At 40.7% G+C, this 16,427-nt stretch overlaps 1 pseudogene; it reads left to right on the top strand.

Moving 5' to 3' along the window:
* Positions 1 to 13,501, top strand: part of LOC109438953 (retinal guanylyl cyclase 2) — a 119,713-nt pseudogene extending 106,212 nt beyond the window's left edge.
* The last annotated feature ends 2,926 nt before the right edge of the window (positions 13,502 to 16,427 follow it).

Below are 16,427 nucleotides of genomic sequence, written 5' to 3'. Positions count from 1 at the left end.
GTATATTTTGGATATCAGCCCCTTATCGGAGGCACTGTTTGCAAAAATCTTCTCCCATTCAGTCGGTTTTGTGAAATATTCTGTTCTTTTGATCTGGTATTGCTACTGTTCCGCTTCTAGCACTGGGCAGGTGGGGGCGGGGCGAGCTCTGGGAGTGTAGGGTGGGGGCGGCAAGTTTCAATGCCTAAAGCTTCCGTTTTCTGCTCAGCAGTGAGTGCTTAAACCACCTTTTTCAGCCTTCTTCCCTCAGTCTTTGCTACGAGTTCTCTGCCATGAGCGTTGGTTTCACCTGTTTTATATGCTGTCCCCTCAGTCCTGTGTCCATAAGCAGTCCCCTAGCAGTCCAAGTTGTTCTCTGTCTCGCAGCTGCAGTAGTTCCGGGATGCAGCGAGGTCGGAGCACTGAGCTAGGCCTGCATCCTGTGCTTTGCGGCCCTGTCTCCGCACTTCTCCCATCTCTCCTCCCCAGCTTGCACATTTTGCCTACAGTGTGATTTCTGTAGTGTGCCTCTTAGTCTTGCCTGTCTGCTGCGCAAGGAGTCCTTTGTGGAGGTATGGTTGTTCAATTTGTTTTAAATTCTAGGGTAGATTTCAAGAGGCTCACCTCACACTGCCATTTTTATGACCAACTCAAATTATTTTCTTCCCAGCTGAACTTTCTCTTCTTTCTGTATTTATTCTCTTATTTCAATGGGTGGTATCACCATTCACCTCCTCATTGCAGATGGTCTTGGGAGTCATTCTCCTTGACTCCTGTCTCACCCTGACCTTCACGGTTCAACCAATTACTAAGTCTTGAACATTTTATCTCTTAAAGATTTCTTCAATTTGTCTTGTCTCTTATTGGCTCTCACCACTCACGGCTAAGCCACCAGCATCTCTTGCCTGATCATCTATAGTAGCATCTTTTTGCTTCCACTCTTCTGTCTATCCATCTTTCTCATAATCATTAGCATAATCTACGTTTGTTAATCTGTCCGTCCATTACACTATAATAAACTCCTTGATAGATGGCTAGTACTATGTCTTCCTCATATTTGTATCCTGAATGCTTAGCACATAGTAAGTGTTTGGTATTTTTCTTTAAAGAAAAGCTTTCATCTCTCATTTATACTTCAGTTTCACATCTTCAACCCTCTTCAGCACATCTATTCTTGGCTGATTCACCATTACTTCCAATTTAATATGTCTAAAACTTCAAGTCATCTTTTCCGAAAAACCAGCATAACTTCAAAAGCACATGCCAATTTCCTCATGATTGTCAATCAGACAACCAATGAGTCTGTTGGTTCTCCTTTCATAATGTCTCTCTTTCTTCAACCGCCCCCTACCATCATCACCTCATTGCCAGTACTCACAACGTTATAATTCAATTACTGCAACAGCTACTTAGCAGGTTTACCTGGTTATACTTTCTCCCCTTTCAATGCATTCTATACATTGATATGAGGAAAAAAAGATATGATCATTTTCATCACATAATTTTCTTCTCAAAATTATCTAGTTGTTCAAGGTCCTCCAGCTTGTACAACTCAATATCCAACCTTATCTTTAGTTTCTCCCCAGCCACCTGAACTACACAGACTGCTTTCTCTATGAACTCCCCAAAATTCCATGCTCAGTCCCAACCACAAACCTCTTGATTCATGTCCCTTTTCTCCTATTCAAATCCTGCCCACCTATCCGAATCCAAATCAAATTCTACCTTCTTCATTGGTCCCTTCTTGACTGAATCAGATCCTAATAAGCAACCTCCCCCATTTTTTTAAAGTATTGTAGCTCTTCTGCCTATAGCATTTATCTTGCATCAATCATACAATGTCTTGTGTTGTTGGTGAATTGCTTCCTGTTTGGTAGTCTCTTTCTTCAATTAGACTATAAACTCCTGGAGAAATGAGACCATGTGTTACGTTTCTTTTTGATGCCTCTTGGTGCCTAGCTCAGAGCTCAATGAATGCTTCTAAATAAGTAAGAAATGAATTCAAATGAGAAATATAAGTGATGTAGTACTCATTTTTATTTTTAAAAATTGAAGTCCAGAAAGAGCTTTTTGAAGCAAAAACATTAATTACTTGCTCTGACTTATGAAGCATCAAAAAGATCATGCTGAACAATTTTAGCATAGAAACAGAGGAGAGGCCAGAAAGGTGAAGGGGGAGAGCTTCCTAGATATTCCTGAACTAGGTTTTCAGTATAGCTGCAGAAGTTTTTTAAAGCAATATCTACTCTATGAACACCTAAGATGGCCATATTAAAACGTACGAATAAAAAACATTCTAAGTGCAAATAGAAACTATTGGATTATCTATATATGCGTCCTGACAATTAAGTTCGTGAACTCATCCTAGAACAAGTACTGCGTAATATCTCATTGTTAAATATCACTACAGTCACCTTCAAAGTACTCCCCTTGGGAAGCTAGGCACTGACACTAGTGCCTAGTACACCCTTCAGAGCAATTTTGGAACTCTTTTTCGGAATGGCCATCAGAGCTGTCGTCGTGTTACCCTTGAAGTCCTGAATGTCATCAAAAGGTCTTCCTTTTAATATTTCCTTTATCTTTGGGTAAGAAAAAAGTCATTGGGGGCCAGATCAGGTGAGTAGGTAGGGTGTTCCAATATTGTTATTTGTTTACCGGCTAAAACTCCCTCACAGACAGTGCCGTGTGAGCTGGTGCATTGTTGTGATGCAAGAGCCATGAACTGTTGGTGAAGAGTTTAGGTGGTCTAACTTTTTCATGCAGCCTTTTCAGCACTTCCAAATAGTAAACTTGGTTAACTCTTTGTCTAGTGGGTACAAATTAATAACGAATAATCCCTTTGATATCAAAAAAGGTTAACAACATCGTTTTAACTCTTGATTTGGACTGAAGGAAATTTTTTGGTCGTGGAGAATTGGCTACTTCCATTGTGCATTTTGACACTTTGTTTCAGAGTTGTATTGGTACACCTATGTTTCATCACCAGTGATAACACGGTGCAAAACCTTGTCTTACCTCTTCTAAAGGACTTGGCAAACTTTGACTCTCTTTTGCTTTTGTTTATTGCTGAGCTCCTTCAGGACCATCTTTGCACCTTTCTCATGCCAAGATTTTCAGTTAGCATTTTCCTAACTGTTTCTCTATCAATGTTTACTTGGTCTGCTATGCTTCTCACAGTCATCCGACAATTTTGACACACAATTCCACAAGTTTTTGCAATATTTTCATCAGTTCTGTTCGTTACTGGCCACCCTGCCCTTTCTTCATCAGTGACATGTTCTCTCCCATCAGAATAACATTTAAGCCATTTGTACACTGCTGTTTTCTTCATGGCATTATCCCCATAATCTTGGACTAACATGTGCTTGGTTTCACTTCCACTCTTGCCAAGTTTAACAAGAAATTTTATGTTTGTTCATTGCTCTAATTCAAGCTCAGACATTCTCGTGATGGAACACAAAACCATACAACAACAATAATGAACACCACTCAGCAAGACACCGCCACACGTCCACATGAACACAGCTATGGGACCCTGATGTACCAAGATTATGATACCTCACTGAGCTATTTGTACAGTGCTGCCAACGTAAGCGCACGGTGGCAAGTTCTCAAAGTTAAGTGTCCGACCTCATATACTTCTCTTCCATTCCACTAACACAAATGATTGAAAATCAACTCTACTTCTTTTCAGATTTTCCAGCTGTCTTAGCAGTGATTCTCTTGAAAGACTCAGATTGGGAGACAGATAGCCCTATGACACTCCTCCTTCCAACCCAAAGGCACAAGAAAGCATCACATTTTTTCCTTGTAAAGAACGTGTTTGGATCCTGAGTCCTTGCCCAGGCTTTTCTGGTTTGCGTTTGATGTTTATTTGCCCCTGTTGACAGATATAAGCATCTTGGGTATAACTATTGCTTAGAAAAAAACTGTAAATCAGAAGGGTGGTCATGTCTACATCATTATAAACTTGCTTTCTCGTAGGGCAAAGAGTTTATTACTCATTGTAAGACTTCCTTCAGATTCCCAGATCTGTTTGGTGGCAACTTTATTCTTTTAGGCAGCTACATCCCTTTCCTTGGTAGTGATCTTCTATTAGTATTGGTTGCATTCCTGTTGACTGCAATCACAACTGCATGTTACTCTATAGGACCTGTTGTTGCTGAAGTAGTAGGCCTCACTATGCCCAGATACTGCTTGTTCGGAGACATTGTGAACACAGCTTCTCACATGGAATCAATAGGGTTACGTGAGTATCTATACCAGGATGGATTGGATGGTAACCTCCTACTGTTGGGAAAGTGATTCTTCCTGAAGAGAGGGGAAAGAAAGCAGGGTACTTGATGTTTAAATGTTTTAAAGAAAAATAAATTGTAATTTGAGAAGATTAAGGAGATTTAACACGTAGTTTTCGTGGTCTCTAATGGCAAACCAGTAGAGGGTGATGTTGGATTGAACATGTACCTTTCTTGTTCTAGAAATAAAGCTGTAGCTAAGTGACAATGAAACAGCCAGTATTTGATCAAAACAACTTAAAAAATCCTTTGGGTAAAGGAAAAAATTGGCCAGCCTGGTGGATTTGGGGGAGTCATGTTGAAAAAAGAAATAGGTAAGGAACTGACATTTTTAGTTTTTCAACTAGTTTGTTGAGACATACCCAGAGCCAGCTGCCTCCTAGCCAGCTGCTGTTTGCTGCTGTAGTCCTCTTTTTGAGTTAGTTAGGACCCAAGGAGTACTGGCTTTGTCAAATAGCCTTCTAAAATTTATCCAGCAATAATCTCTCAACCTAAGGAGCTTGGGATTCAATAATTAATTTCAACTTGCGTATAATACTCTTCACTTTGACCAAAACATCCATGGTATGAATGATAGCACTTCTTTCTCCCTTCTTTGAGAAGAAAACTGTACAAACCATTATGACACTTGTCTGTTGCCTGCAACTCTTTCTTGGTTATGTACTGTCACTACTGAGGCAATGTCAGAATCACAATGTGCCTTTCTTTACCAATATCATGGTTGAGCAAAGAGATTTGTTTGTGCTAGTACAGGAAAAGCATAGAGAACAACAATAGGTTCTATATTTAGTTTTCATGCTTTTTATATTAAAAAACAAACAAACAAACAAACAAACACTTAAGCCGTTAGTACCTCTGGCTTGGGCAGTTACTAAGCAAGACAGACCATTCCAAAATTTTATCAACATACACAAACTAGTCCCTGATGATATGGTGGCCTATATCACAGTGGGTGGTGCCCTGTCTGACCCCACTCCTCATCACTCATGCAGAAACATGCTTGCACAATGGGTCCAGTCTTAGTCAATCTAGCCTATGCAGCCATGATTAAGGAGGCAGCATAGAACTTAGAAGCTGTTGTCAGAATAAATTTTATGACATCTGGGAAAGTCTTCGAACTCTATAGTTCGTCATGGCTGAGGCCATGGACATAGTCATCCAGGAACGTCTGCAAGCATATAACTTTGCTCTTGAAGTGCAACTCAAGATGAAGTGAAATTGATCATGGAACCGCAATGCAGATTTGGCACAGTACCCTGGAATGATGTAAGGTTGTAGAAGACTAATAAAGTCATATTCTCGTCTGCACCAGGGAAACTCCACACATTTCATATTGAAAATATAGAGCTGACAGCAGAAATTGAATTTTCAGATTTGGGCAGCTCTTGTCCAGTGATAAGCTAGGAAGAATAAAATGAAGTAAATCATACACAGCAGGTATTTATTAAGCACTTGCAATGCAAGGAAGGCAGTAGGAGGGATACACATGTGGTCTTTGCACTAAAGGAGCTGGTTAGTGTGCTTTTCTGGAAGCTAAAATATCACTGAAATATGGCATTAAACTCCACACCTGACTGAATGTCTCTGAAGAGGTAGCCTCTAACCTCATGTTGGATATGAGACTGGCGCATGTCATAGGTCTATTAAAAAACCAATTTCATCAATATCTCCTCTGTGCCCAGTTGAACCCACTGATTCTGGAATAGAAGTGACTAGTGACCGAGCCCTGGAGTGATCCTCCTTGCCACATAACTGGATGGTGGTTGAAATGAGCTCTGTCTTTTGAGCTGTGTGTTCCCCACCAGTAGGATTACACTACCAAAAGACTCCAGATGCTAGTGAAATGGTACACATAGAGCTGGCTAGGGACACATTAGATGATCACATGACTTTTAGGAATGGGACAACCTTTTCTGAGCAGATGTTCTGGGTGAGCATGAGTTAGTGAGGAAGACACCAACAACAGTATTGAGCTGTCAAAAGAAGGATAGTCATTGTGAGTAAACATAGAAGGAATTTCTTCCAGTTCTTTTCAGCCATGCCTTCTTATTTAAATTGTACTCAGCTTCTAGAGGAATGACTTTCTTGTGAGAATAAGAAAGCATGTATGAGAATAAGTCTTGGCCTTTTATTTAAGGCTCAACTTGAGCAAGGTCTTACTTCATAGGGTGACAGTTTTCAGGAAGGCCAAGGATCCTGACTCGGTTAATAAATAACTGTTCTTCACCAAAGAATTGCACTTAGTTTCCAACAAAATTTTTAGTTGTAGTTCCCCATGTAAAATTCTTATCCAAGGTTGAGATCATTAGTTGGAAAATAATGTATTTATGTGTGTACATAGCTAGATGTAGATGTACCCACCCAAAAGACAGCTATAAATATACAGTCGCCACAAAATGTTAACAGAGGTCTTGGGTCATTTCTCATTGATGTTTTATTTTAAGTATAGCAATAGTGAAAGATAGTTGTATGGAAGTACATGGGAGACACTCTTTTGTTTCTTAAGTAGGATATGTAAACCTTGGGAGTTCAGCCCTGGCAGCAGCCTGTGAGAGTGGCTGCTTGAAGCCTCACTTCCCTCATAAGAGGTTGTGTTTCAGCAGAGAGCACAGTATTGTTGATGGTTTCACCACCTCAGCCCTGGAGTTAAATTAACACCTTTCTGTTACATAGCCTTTCATCAGAATAGTGTCTAGGAGTTGATAGGTGCCATAGCTAATGCTTCATTTTGGCCTGGTGATGAAGGCCATCCCTCCCTCTCCTCCTTCTGTGAAACCCTAACTACAGCTCTCTCTCAGGGACTTTGTTTAGGGTCTACTTTGTTAAGAAGTGGAGACATTTATCACATTAATATTTTCCCATTGATTTTTCCCTGAAAAAATCCAAAGTCATGCCTCTGTTTCTTTTATAGCTTATTGCATTCATGTCAGTCAGGGTGCCATGACAATTCTTCCAGCTCTGAATGAGGGCTGTGAAGCAGAGTTTCAAGGAAGGACAGAGCTCAAGATATAATGTCCATTTGTTTTGTGAGTCAAACCACTTGAACACACCTGCTTCTGGAGAGGTCATGGTCTGCTGAATGAGTTTTACATCGTATGTGAGCCTCAAAGCTATAATTTGGGCAGAATTTTCAGCCCCATTTGTGGTTTCTAAAAGATCGTTCCCATTTGCTGCAGTTTTCTTCTCTTTAAAATGTGCCTACAGTGAGGAGGATTGTTAAAATTCCTCCATTTTTTTCCGACTCTTGGCTTTCCAATGATCTGCACTATTATTTACATTTTCTAACTTCCATTTGGTTTACTCTTTGGCAGTGACAGACGTTGTTCAATAAGCTACAGTACTGGTGAATTTGAGTTTTCTATTTGCCTGATCAGTGGGCATGCTTTTTGACTTTTCATCCCCACCATTGATCCCCTGTTTATGTCTTTCTCCAAGGATCAGGAGGAATAAAGTCAGTTCCTATGAAAGAGAAATATTTTGTACCATCTTTTCTCTCTATTGGGACTATCACTTGATCTGGGATTCAGGATTAGAATAATTTTTCTTTTTTTGCCATTTCAATGGATTGTTTTCATCTTTCTCTGGATGACTCCAGGGCCTATGGCTGTCCCAGTTGTCAGAGACTCTAAATATCTGATAATCTAACTCCTTCATTTTCAGATGAAAAACCAAGGTCCAGAGTGGTGAAGTAATTTCATCAGGGTCACACAGTCAATTGATAGCAAAGTCAGGCCAAAACTGAGGAAGCCTGACTTCCCGTTCAGTACCCTTTCCATGATTCCATGACACCATTGTGTATGAAAATTATTTCCTCAGTGATTATTCTTGGGCAAAATAAAACCTGCTCACTGAGTAATGCAGTTTTTTCTTCTTCTCTCATTGGCATGCCTTCCCCAAGTGGTGGCAATTTACATGGAAAAGGATTTCAGAAGTTAAAGGTTAGAAGGCCTGATTATAGCTGAACAATTCCTTTTCTGGCTGGTCCTAGTTTGTCTCTTCCAAAAGATTTTAAATATCTCTCAGCCGATGGGATAAGTAACTTATGAGGGGACAGAGGTTCCTTTCCTACCTCTATGGAGAACTCAGTGAGATGATGGGGGTGATGATATTACTTGGGCAGTGAATCAAATCACCGAAGGCTTTTGTGATCCCAATATATAGTGTCATTTCTCAGTAGAGGAGGACAAAGCCAGCTTGGTTTACTGAAGCACTTTTTTCTCTGTATTGCTGAGCACAGATTCTCTCATTTAAAAGCTGACGAGCTGATGAGGTGCCACTTTGGAAACTAAAAAGGAAAAATATGCCCCTACCTCTATGGTTTTTATTGCCACCCCCAGTTTCCAGTCAGAAACAATCATATATTTGGATGTTTCAAGTACAAAAGCAGGACTACTTCAAAAGGGACATTTGAAGCTTCACAGTTTCCCCCACCCCAGGAATCTGGGAAAGTGCTGTACAGCAAGTTGGATGAAGAAGCAGGGAGAGCCTTCCCCTAATGCCACGTCAGGTCTTGGTTATTGGGGTGGCAGGAGCCTCCTGAAGAAGGGAGATTGAGACATACTGGGACAGAAGAAGAGAGGGGGCCTCAGAAGAAAGGAAGAGGCAAGGAGAAGGAAGATAATAGGAAGTGAGACCCCAAAAAAGGAAGCACGAGAAGGGGAGATCCTTTCTATCACTGTCCCGCCACCTCCCCACCAGAGGGCAGGTATTGGACATTACATAGTAGGGACTGGGGGATTTCTTGTCCCTTGAGGACATGCAGTATATCCCTAAGAAGACCAAAACACCAGCACTCTTCAGAAATTCTGATTCAACCTTTCCACCACTCATCCAGTTTGTGCTGCTGGAAAGCAAGAATTGCTCTAGTACGTGGGTCAGAAGGACCACATATGATGGCCAGCAAGGTGTGATTTCAAAGCTAAAAGCATCCTCTCCTTCCAGCTGGCTGATGTTTGAAATTTCCCATCAGAGTCTCTTCTCTTGGGCCCAAGACTTGGATCTAGTAACAACAACACTCTTCCCCCCCCCATCCCATCTCCTTCATTGGAGTGATGACACTTTAAATTGTTTCCCTCAGTGGAATAAAAAATGCGGATTGGACAGGGTGAGAGAAGAGAACATAGAAAAATTGAGTAATTGGGTGGGTGGTGGATACAAAGAAAGAGACCAAAAATGAGGAAGCTGAGGTAGCTTGGGGGAGGACTCATTTGAAGCTCAGCTTCTCTGGGGAGCTGTCCCACTGCCCACTCCAACCCCCTTTTGTCCTATGCCAGGAATAAATCATCTTTACTTAACTGGCCAATTCTGCTTTTTTCAGTATTTCTTTCCTAATGGCCTGGTAATAAGTCATTCTATTACTTCTTTTCTTACATGAGTCCTGTTTCAGTTACTGTTTTCCTGACAAGTTTGAAGCTCCTTGCTGAGACTTTGTATATATCTTGGCTTATCTGTTGTATTTATCAGAGCCTCTTAAGATTTACATGCTGAAAAGACTTTCACAAATGGTTGTTCTCAGCCAGTTTATGTTGTCTTTGCCAGAGGTGGACACTTTCTGACCCTGTTTCTGAATTCTGGGACTACACAGTATGTTTCTCAAGCCCCTAAACAGTAGTCCTATTTTGTTTGCGATTTCTCTTTTCCCCCCAGCCTTTTCCACCCCTACCCTCAACCCCTAATACATATACATGAACATGCATGCATACATACTAACATGTGCGCATGCATACACACACACACACCAGCAATTGAGCTAAGAAATAATGAGGTTGTATTGACAGAGTCCTGAAGGTCAGAAGAAGATCTGGTCTGTATTTTTTGACCCAACAAGGACTCAATGTGTGACATTGGACATGTAACTTCATCCCCTCTCTGCTTCCATTTCTCCACATAGAGGCTTATTCTGACCAGTGATTATCAGGAAGCTCATTAATCACAAGCTTTAAAATTCCTAACAGTTGCTTTTTGGCCTCTAGACCTGCCTCTTGACTCCAGTATATTGGCAAAGCTATGTAGTGTGGAGGCAAGAGCAATACAAATTTGGAATCTAAGATGTAAATTATACTTATTATGGTGATCATTTCACAATATATACAAATATTGAATCATTATGTTGTACACCTAACTAATAAAATGTTGCATGTCAATTATACCTCAATAAAAAAATAGCAAAATCATAGTAAAAAAAAAAGTTTAGTAGAGTTGGGTTCAAGTGCCAGCTATGTCTGCTTATTGACAAGTCATTTAATCTTCACGAACCTCAGTTAGTAATAAACCTATCTTCCAGAGGTTTTGTGAGGATTAATAAGACAGGAGATGCCTAGTGTCTTAAAAGTGTCAGGCCCAGGCGGCCAGTTAGCTCAGTTGGTTAAAGCGCGGTGCTCTTAACAACAAGGTTGCGGGTTCGATCCCCACATGGGCCACCATGAGATGCACCCTCCACAACTAGATTGAAACAACTACTTGACTCGGAGCTAATGGTTCCTGGAAAAGCACACTTAAATAAGTAAAAGTTGAAAAAAAAGAAAGTGTCAGGCGAAAGTGAGATGCTATTATTTGGGGGGTGGTTTCTGGGACTGGCTAGAGATTGATATTGAGTCAAACAGTTTGCTTTAGGCCTTAGTTGTTACATACTTGTTTCCCCTTTTGCCCTTCAGCAAAATGTTGGAAGTAAGGTGGGTTACCAGAGCTAGGATTCTACAGATTCCCCTAGATGGGCTCCAAAACCTCAGAGAGCCCCTCGAGCTCCCCTGCATGCTCTTCGATTTGGAAGCTTGCCTGAGCCTGTAACTCTCCCATCCTCTTTTGCAACCATTAGTTTTGGCATCCTGGTGTGTCCCCAGGACTCATCCAAATATCCGGACAATCCCGGCATCTGCAAAGCTCCCTTGTGGATTGGCATGCTGTCCTGATAGCCTCTAGATCTTAAGACAAATAGTAAAATAGGACTGGGGGTTAGGGTCCTCACGTTTGACCTTCAAGAGTATGTTTTACCAAAATGAAGTCCAATAATACCTTCAGCATTCCAAGTGCTCAAAGGTTGAATGTTCTAGTTAACGGAACAGTCTGATTATCTACTGAGCAACTGCTCTGTATAATGCACTGTACTAAGTACTTTGAGGAAAAGAAAGAGTTTAGGAGGCAGAAGATTTGGGCTTGTGTTTAGAGCCCAAGACATGGTTTGATTGTTGTTTTTATATAACTACTCTGTGAGCTCCATAAAGACAAAGCCATCTCTGTATTCTCAGCCCTGGTACAGTGAGGGTGGCATAAATGTAAGAATGAGTGATGTGAATATATTTCCAACTTGTTCATCTCTTTTGAAAACAGAGTGACCCCAAATAATCCAATTATTTGAGGTTTAGAGTGAGTTGGTTGCCAGTCAATGTAGGTTGGGCTGTTGTGATACTCTTTTCCTACTTGTTTCATGAAGGGCTTGCTTGTTCAGAGCCTTGAACAAAATATTTGCAAAGTGTTTAAGATTCTCCAATTAAAAGTGCTAATTATTATTATAGTTGTCATTATTATTAAGGAATGAATATATGTGATGTAAAATAGATAACAATGGATTTGATATTTAAAGGGGGCAAACCTAATTGGAATTTCTAAGTTAAGCAATTTAGAACTGTTCCAAATGAGATCTCCTGAAATTAAGACCATATTTCAGATTAATGAGTGGGAAACACATCCCATTATTTCCCCCAGTCTTAGTAAACACATCTTTTTTTTTTTTTTAATGGATTGGAGGAAATGAGAGGATAGATGAAAGAATTGAAAGGAGGAGAGAGAAACATATTGAGAGGAGCATTTATTGGAAGAAAGGGAGGACAGAGTAGAGGCAGAAAATTTGGCTCCCCTGAGGTCATCACTAAAGCTGTGGGATGACCGGCTTGAGTTTACACTCCCTTTGTCTTCTCAGACCTATGGTTCTTGACAGCCAATTAACTGGGCTGTATATAGAGACCTCCCTGGGGTATGTCTCAAACTGAATGCCTTGGTAGGATGAAAAGAACACTGCAGAAATGTAGACCTCTCAAAGCAGCCAGGATGCCCTGGCCTTAAAAACAAAGTTTCACAGCCCGGTTTCCAGTTCTGTTTCCTTTCTGGGTTTTGTGAGAGTTGTTGGGTGGCGGGGAGTTGGGGGAGGTAGACTCTGAAAGTATGTACTCTAGATACAAAAGACAATGTGTTGCCTAATGCCAAAAGATCAGGGCAAAAATGGCAAACAAACTCTTCAGTTGAGCATCCAGATATTTGCTTGCTATGAAGCCAAACAGCCATACATTCTCGAAGATGGAGCTGCATGGCGATGGGTAGACAAAACATTTGGATGGCAGCTTGATATGGTGTTCACTTTCCATCTGGCTGCTATGGCAGCTTATGGAGCTTGCCTGAGCCTCAGGTGTATATGACAAGGAAGCCACGTAGGAAGGAAGACTCCAAGGAGTGGTGACAAAAGGAAAGCAGAGGCAATTGCTGAGCCAAACTAAATGTTTGTACCCTATTGACCAGAAGGACTTCTTTAGGTTTATAGCATGTTTAAGATTTTCTATATTTTCTATAAGGGCAAAGGCACAGAAGAGAACTTCTGGCTGGTTGGAAAGAAAGGCTTCACAAAACCCCTTCCCGAGCCCCCACCACTGGGCCAAGATGGGTAAGTGGAGTTCACACTTTATTAGAGTCCTCCTATTTTCTGCTCTGCCACGCTCTCTCCACTAACTATTTTTGTGTTTCTCCTACCCTGCAAGCAAGTAGGCCATAGATTGCAACCAGGGGAGATCGCAGTCTTCCGAAGAAGAAAAGCACAAAGGTAGCTGGTGAGAAAGAAGCTATAAGGTAATGGCCAGCAGGAAAACAGAGCACAGGAGCTTGCCAAATTTTGAAAGCTGGGGCTCTCTTTGGCATGGGTGCCAGTGTCAGCCTACAATCTACAGGCAGAGTATGACGGAGTTGGTAAATTTCCAAGCTCTGCTGAGTTATGCAAAAACCTTGTGGGGAGGCCTGTTGCGGAGGGAGCTACATCTGAGGGAGGTCGGCTGCCCTGGCCTGAGAGAGAGCCTGGCCTCCTGCACTGATAATACGTTTGAATGTAAACAAGGCTGGCCTTGTTATCCAGTTATCAAGCAGGTGCACCTGTCTCTTTCATTGTCAAGCACCTGGGCCACATGGTGAACCACCTCAAGTCTTTAGAGACTCACACAGATCTAAGCAACCCAGCAACATTGCAGTGACCGCCCCCTCTATTTCCTGGGATCCATTGGCAAGACCATTTTTGAGGGGGTGCTTATATCATTTCCTCTGGAGGCAATGCCCAATCCCTTCCAAGGTTAGCATTGCCAACTGAACTAATACTGGCTACTCCATGACTGCCTGGCTTGAATTCAGGACAGTTTCCCTCATTCCTTCTCCTTTACTAAAATGGCATGATTCTGAAACAGCAACAACAGCCTAGTTACCCAGAATTCTTCCGACACATTTATATCTCTGAAGAATCTGTTGTTTCTTGGGCTCCTGACAGTATCTCTTCTTTAGCTTGCTTTTTTTTAATTTTATTTTTATTTTTAATTTTTTTTTAGCTTGCTTTTTTTTTTCCTTTTTTAAATTTTATTTTATTAAATTTATTGGGGTGACAATTGTTAGTAAAATTACATAGATTTCAGGTGTACAATTCTGTATTACATCATCTATAAATCCCATTGTGTCTTCATCACCCAGAGTCAGTTCTCCTTCCATCACCATATATTCGATCCCCCTTACCCTCATCTCCCACCCCCCACCCCCCACCCCCCTTACCCTCTGGCAACCACTAAACTATTATCTGTGTCTATAAGTTTCTGTTTCTCATTTGTTTGTCTTGTTCTTTTGTTGTTTTTGGTTTATATACCACATATCAGTGAAATCACATGGTTCTCTGCTTTTTCTGTCTGACTTATTTCGCTCAGCATTACACTCTCAAGATCCATCCATGTTGTCACAAATCGATAGATGAGTGGATGAAGAAGTTGTGGTATATATACACAATGGAATACTATTCGGCGGTAAGAAAAGATGATATAGGAACATTTGTGACAACATGGATGGACCTCAAGAGTGTAACGCTGAGTAAAATAAGTCAGACAGAAAAAGCAGAGAACCATGTGATTTCACTGATATGTGGTATATAAACCAAAAACAACAAAAGAACAAGACAAACAAATGAGAAACAGAAACTCATAGAGACAGATAATAGTTTAGTGGTTACCAGAGTGTAAGGGGGGTGAGGGATGGGAGATGAGGGTAAGGGTATCAAATATATGGTGATGGAAGGAGAACTGACTCTGGGTGGTGAACACACAATGGGATTTATAGATGATGTAACACAGAACTGTACACCTGAAATCTATGTAATTTTACTAACAATTGTCACCCCAATAAATTTAAAACATTAACTAAAAAAAGAAAAAATTAATGTTACAAAGAGCAGGTTCTTTGAAAAGCTTAACAAAATTGACAAACCCTTGGCTAATCTCACTAAGTTAAAAAGAGAGAAGATACTAATTAACAAAATAAGAAATGAAAAAGGGGAAGTTATCACGGACACCACAGAAATATTATGAATCATCCATGAATAGTATGAAGGACTATATGCCACCAAATTCAATAACCTAGAAGAAATGGACAAGTTCTTAGAAACATGAAGGCTGAACCATGAAGAACTGGAAAATCTACCGATCACCAGTAACGAAATTAAATCAGTCATCGAAAACCTTCCCAAAAGCAAAAGTCTGGGTCCAGATGGCTTCACTAGTGAATTCTACCAAACCTTCAAAGAAGTTCTAATACCAATCCTGCTCAAACTCTTCCAAAAAATTGAAGAAGGGACAGTACTCCCTAACTCATTTTATGAGGCTATCATTACCCTGATACCAAAACCTGGTAAGGACAACACAAAAATAGAAAACTACAGACCAATATCTTTGATGAATACGGATGCAAAAATTCTAAACAAATTTCTAGCAAATCGAATACAACAATGCATTAAAAAATTATTCATCACGACCAAGTGGGGTTCATCCCAGGGTCACCAATGTGGTTTAACATCCGCAAATCCATCAATGTGATACATCACGTAAACAAAATAAAGGACAAAAATCATATGATTATATCAATTGATGCAGAAAAAGCATTTGACATTATACAACATCCATTTATGATTAAAATACTTAATAAAATAGGTATAGAAGGAAAATACCTTAACATAATAAAGGCCATATATGACAAACCCTCTGCTAATCTCATAATTAATGGAGAAAAACTGAAGCCCTTTGCTCTACGTTCAGGAACACGACAGGGCTCTCCTCTATCACCTCTGCTTTTCAACATAGTGTTGGAAGTCCTTGCCAGTGCAATCAGGCAAGAGAAAGAAACAAAAGGCATCCAAATTGGGAATGAAGAAGTTAAATTATCACTCTTTGCAGATGACATGATGCTATATATAGAAAATCCTAAAGAAAGCTCAGTCCATCTTCACTTCCGCAACTCTCACAGGTACCCTCTACAAATCATAATAGATAATGCTTCTGAAAGGTTTCTGTACAGAGCATCTGTGTCCCCTGCCACCCTGCTATGTGGGGTCTGGCTCTGTTATTTCCCATTGACTAATACAAGCAGATAAGCAGCTGGAACAGAAATTCATCCAATTTTCAGGAACTTTCTTTGCTATGGGGAAGGAAACACACACACACACACACACACACACACACACAGAAATGCGTAATAAGTCTCATTCTCTGTCTTTGTCTCCCTGTCTTTGTCTCTCTCTCTCACAGCAGGAAAGGGTCTTGAAGCTCTTGAAGGGTTTTCCGTTTGGCAGGGTGGTGTAGGCGTTGAAAGCTCTGTATAAGAAACCTATCCATTCCTAAGAATGTTTTGGAGTTTGCGGCATAATACACTGCAGTTGACTCACTGTCATTGGCTGTATGCTTGGTAGTGATTTCACAGCATAGAAGATAAATGTGGCTTAGGCATAGTACGCTCACTCATCTGGACTCCCTGGACAGAGGGCATGCTTCTGTGGGCTGTGGGTGTATGGAACATATAGAATCCAACGGTGCCAAAAGTGGATTTGACCTCTGTTCCTGGCCTCATTAGCACTTGTGCTTTAATCAGTATGTTAAT

The sequence above is a fragment of the Rhinolophus sinicus genome, chromosome X, assembly GCF_036562045.2.
Source record: "Rhinolophus sinicus isolate RSC01 chromosome X, ASM3656204v1, whole genome shotgun sequence".
In the NCBI taxonomy this organism is placed as follows: Eukaryota; Metazoa; Chordata; class Mammalia; order Chiroptera; family Rhinolophidae; genus Rhinolophus; species Rhinolophus sinicus.
The sequence above is the reverse complement of the archived record's forward strand: the minus strand, read 5'-3'. Positions and strand labels throughout refer to the sequence as shown.